At 34.6% G+C, this 5,602-nt stretch overlaps 1 non-coding gene across 1 annotated transcript; it reads left to right on the top strand.

The window, feature by feature from the left end:
- The first annotated feature begins 974 nt into the window (after positions 1-974).
- Positions 975-1,046, top strand: Trnat-ugu. The gene has a single exon. It is a non-coding gene; the product is annotated as a tRNA-Thr (tRNA).
- Positions 1,047-5,602: the final 4,556 nt, after the last annotated feature.

Raw genomic sequence — 5,602 nt, 5'->3', positions numbered from 1 at the left:
TTTCTAGTCCTCGGCCTACGGCCTCGGACTTGAAAACCGACTTCGAGCCAGAAAAGTCTCATTTTCGGCCCTAGGTGCGAAATATACTATTCCGGCTCTCAATCTTTTCTAGTCCTTGGCCTACGGCCTCGGACTTGAAAACCGATTTCGAGCCGGAAAAGTCTCATTTTCGGCCCCAGGTGCGAAATATACTATTGTTATCAATTTTGTAGAAAATAGAATTAGTACTGTAGGATCAATCTTTCACGGTACCATTAATGAATTACGAATAGTAAAACTGATAAAGCATGAATAAGGTAATGAATTATTAGTGGAAAATTGGAATAACAATGATAAATTTATTTATTTATTTCAATTTTCACAACATTACATTTCATCAAGTTCATATATAATAGCCTCTCTATAGTGAGGTCCACGTTATAATGACAGTATTTGATCAACCTTGTTTTTGCTACCCTTGTCTATCATTTGACAAAGCCGGTGGTTCTATCATTTTCTAGGTCCACAACGATGCCAATTATGTTTTTGACAGTGTAGAAATATAATTAATTAATGCAGAGAATTGGCATCGCTATTCTTCTATCTTTTTCCACTGCCATTATAACGTGGACCTCACTATAGCTATTTAGCTATTTGGCTAAATGGATGCCGTGATAATAATAAAGTGGATAATTCGTAAATTCAAATGGATATGGAGATGGATGAGAGCATAGACTATGTTTATATTATAAAGTAGATTTAGTTAATCTCTGATGAAAGATACGTATATTATATTATTTTCACTGAACATTAACAACAAAATAATTCTGAAGAAACAATTAGTTATTTCAAACTCGCAAAGAAAGTTTTACAATAACGCAATAACGTCAGTAATTTTGAATATTTCGAACAGAAACCAGAACTCTAAAACTTTGTTATGCAGTAGGAACGTATTTGAGATCCATATAGCGCAGCTAAGCGGTGAGAATTCAACAGCCTCTTTAGCTCAGTGGCAGAGCGCTGGTCTTGTAAACCAGCGGTCGTGAGTTCGATCCTCACAGGAGGCATAAATTTTTTGCTGCGTCCATCGTCATAATAACTCATTTCTATACAGGATAGTTAAAATTTCAAACTATTTGAGTACATTTTTATCACGTTTTTTATAAACTTTGTTCATTCCATCTGAAATGTGGGAAATGTAACTATAAAGTTACATAGAAACATGTTTTAGTTGAAAAATGGTGTAGTGATTATTATGCTTAGGTATAGACTACCAGAGTATGTAGAGAATAGTTAATTATCAGAGAATTAATATAATCTACATAATTATACCATGTAGACTATAGCTATTCTCTGATTGAGATTAAGGCCAGAAAAAAGGCCTCTACTATTGATTGAGGATAAAGGCCATAAATGAAAAAACCACTAAATCAATAAAATTCTTATAATAATACAGTATTGGACAGTAAATTGAATTTCAAATATTTTTTGATAATTGAAAATATATTTCTTCATAGAAAAATATCCATAATATTCTATCTTACTTGTGTTTCAATGTCAAATGTGAGAATCAACTATCTAATAATATGATTCTATTATTATTATTATTGTACTCTTTGGCTCGGTTGCACAAAAGCCGGTTAAAATGTAATCGTGATTAATTTCACAAGAACCAAACGGAGGCGTTTCAAAAACGCCTTCTCTGATTGGCTCTTGTGAAATTAATCACGATTACATTTTAACCGGCTTTTGTGCAACCGGGCCTTAAACTTTGAAATCCAATCGTCTATCTATTAACAACCTTAACATTTTTATTTACTGTAGTTCTTCATTCACCTGATCTGATTTTTTCTGTTCATAGTTCCACTTCGTGATACTTTCCTTGTATATATGGAAATCAAAATCGTTTATCTATCCTTAATAATAATAACAAAAGATAAAAACTTGGAAATTAGAATTACATTAGAATAATAGTAGACAGTATTAAATTATATAATACAATAAAAATAGGGAAGGTCCCCACAAAGTTTAAAAACCTGTGCGCAGAGGCCGAATGTTTGAGAGAATCTAGATATTCTAAAATTTCAGAAAAAAAGATAGAATAAATTAATTCAGAGGAAGGAAAAATGAAAACTGATAGGGAAATTACTAAATTATGGCAAACTTATCAAGATTTCAATCTCATTTTTCTCAAATTTTGAATTTGAAGAATTTTTTTGTTTCATAATCTATTATAATTTCACTATCACCTCAAATTGAGTAGAAAAAGACAAAAAATCTTCAAAGATCAGTGAGATACTTTTCTGTCCCCAATAATTTTCCAGTATAATGATTTCATGAAAAATATAGTTTCAATACATTATGAGATACTATTTAGCCCTAAATCCATATTCTGAGATTTTTTACAGTTCAATAGAAGATGTGAAAACAATCTCATCTCTACTATTCTAAATACACCAAATAACTGCTCTTCTCTTCCACAGAACAAACCATCAAGCCAATATTTTGGCATTAATGTGAGTGATATCTTGAAGAATATTCAGTCTTTTAATCACCATTTGACCTTCAGTTGAAGAAGGAGAGAAGTTTTGGATGTTTGGTCTGTTCTTTTCCTCATATTTTTCTCAATCACCAAATAAATATACTTTAGGAGTAAGTTTGTTTTTCGGTTCGTGTTAAAAATGTCTAATAAGTGAATATTCTATATTTTGAAAAAAATTGAGTGTTATAAATTATTATTATTTTGGTATTTGGAACATCCAAATTCAAAAGAATGGTTTGTATAAATATTCTTGGACAGAAAATTTTGTGGAAATCTAGAAGACATAACCTCATTTGGACTTTCAATGTTACCTAAATTTGGGAGGGAAATAGTACAAGGTATTCTTAGTTTTTCTCTCCCGATCTGTGCTCCATTGTAAAAAGAATAACGACTAAATATAGAAAAAAATATGCATGCTTCTTTATTCATGATCTCCTTTACCTGGTAGCAATATTTGTTGATATTTGATAATATTCCAGCATCCTTGTTCCACAATCACTCTCCATAACCTAATCACCTTCTCCATCTTCCATCATAGTCACTTTCCTTCTCTCTTACTCTCACCTGTCTCTAATGTTCTCTCTCACTCTTCCTCCCCCGGGTCTAAACTTGACTGAAGATGTAATCAAAGACGGACCATGCCCAAGGTACTCCGTTTGCCTAAGCGGATATATTGTGGGTATTATGAAGGGGTATCAGGGCTTATAATTCACAGCAGGCTGGGCATTTAGGGGGTGGTGAGGGGAGGGGGCTAGTATTACACCCCTTTTAAAATTGAATTGGACCAAACACAACAAGATCTGCAGCAGGTCTGTAAGGCCTTCACAGAACTCCGAACAATTCCCTAATTTAATTAGATTAGGGCGTTGTAAGTAATAAGGCGCGTTTCCCTGGTTACCTGTATACCTCAACTTTGTACCTATACCTTCATACCTAGTTGTTGACTGATTGATGCCGGGGGAATCGCACTGTAGAGGTGGGGGGGGGTGAGTTTGCGGCGAACTACTGCCGGGCACTCAGCACCCCAAAACCCTTTAGACCCTATTCGATCACTTCAAGCAGACGCTCTCGATCTTTGAAATAACTCACTTACTTCCAGATGGAATCTTATGTTTTGCGTGTCTTGGAATTCCAGGTTCAACATACTCGGAATCTATCACTTCCCTTATTCGCTCACTCACTCACTTTCCCACTCACTTTCTCTTACTCACTCGGTCACTCACCTTCTCTCATTCTGTTCCTCACTCTCTCTCTCTCTCCCTCCTCTCACTCTCTCTCTCTCTCACTCTCTCTCTCTCTCTCTCTCTCTCTCTCTCTCTCTCTCTCTCTTCTCTCTCTCTCTCTCTCTCTCTCTCTCTCTCTCTCTCCATCTGTAGGCTACAGGTCTGTAGGCTACAATTTTGCTGTATTGTAAGCTATTGTATATAAGTGTATAAGCCAGTATATATTGTAATCTACATAAATAAAGTACTCAATCAATCAATCTCTCTCCCTCCCTCTCACTCTCTCTCTCTCTCTCTCTCTCACTCTCTCTCTCTCTCTCACACTCTCTCTCTCTCTCATTTTCTCATTCTTTCACTAACTTGTTCCCTCCGACTTACCCTTCACCTCTTTGTTGCTAGGTATCTCTCCTCACTGGCTATCTGACATCTCTTTCTCAGACGGTCAGGGGAAGATTTGTCTTTGTACAGGCTTATAATACAGTATAGTGCTTTCCCATTCATTTATCATCATCAGCCTAGTATACTAGCTGCTTATGGTTTGTCAGGTTGTATGTGAATTCAATAATAAAATTTACTGGATTGTTATTTCTCAATTAATTGTCAATTTCTCTTATTAGACCTGAATAAGGAAATTTGTATTAATGAAGAGCATTTTTTACTTTCCTTGCCCTACTACCATAGTAAGGAAAGTATTGCTTTCCAAAAAAAATTAAGGTACCCTAATTTCAAGTTTTCTATACGTTTCAAGGTCCCCTGAGTCCAAAAACATGATTTTTGGGTGTTGGTCTGTGTGTGTGTGTGTATGTGTGTGTGTATGTGTGTGTGTATATGTGTGTATGTCTGTGAACACGATAACTCCATTCCTAATTAACCGATTGACTTGAAATTTTGAACTCAAGGTCCTTATACCATGAGGATCCGACAGTAAGAAATTCAATAGAATTCAATTCAAGATGGCGGAAAAAATGGCGGATAATTACTAAAAAACCATGTTTTTCACGTTTTCTCGTAAACGGCTCTAACGATTTTCTTAAAATTTATACCATGGATAGCTTTCTATAAGCCCTATCAACTGACATGAATCTTATTTCTAGGAAAATTTCAGGAGCTCTGTAATATTCTTGAAAAAAATGGCGGATTATGACTAAAAACCATGTTTTTCACGGTTTTCTCGAAAACGACTTCACCGATTTTCTTCAAATTTATACCATAGATAGCTATTCAAAAGCCCTATCGAATGACATGAGTCTTATTTCTGGGAAAATTGCAGGAGCTCCGTAATATTCTTGAGAAAAATGGCGGATAATTACTAAAAAAAAAGTTTTTCTCGATTTTCTCAAAAATGACTTGACTGATTTTTTTCAAATTCATCCCCTGTATAGTTATATATAAGCTCTATCAACTAGCATGAGTCTCCTCCCTGAGAAACTAAGAGGGGGTCCACCCCATCCTTGAGAAATTTACTTTGTAACCTCCTTCTCGTGCTTGAGATAGGTAGGTAGAGCAGTTTATCAAAAGAACACACGTCGATATTTTATTAAATTTGTAGAACAGCTGTTTTGACAACTTTTAAAAAATCCTCAAATTTCATAACTCAAACAAAGGAAAATGTACTCTGAGAACTATAACAATAGTATATCGTAGTTTTAATAAAATTATTTAGCCGCCAATTGGCATAATGTTATTCCCCTAGATTATCCTCGTTTAAGAATCAGGCTTATAGATCAATGAGCAAGGAAAGTTTTGTGAGTGTACCACACCAGATTTTTTGATATGATATTATGAATGAATGTTAAATTAAAATAATTTAATTATTATAAGTTCAATAATGGTTAGTAGTGAAAGAGGAGAAACTGGA

Source organism: Nilaparvata lugens, chromosome 11 (assembly GCF_014356525.2).
Source record: "Nilaparvata lugens isolate BPH chromosome 11, ASM1435652v1, whole genome shotgun sequence".
In the NCBI taxonomy this organism is placed as follows: Eukaryota; Metazoa; Arthropoda; class Insecta; order Hemiptera; family Delphacidae; genus Nilaparvata; species Nilaparvata lugens.
This window is presented reverse-complemented; position numbering and strand designations above follow the sequence as displayed.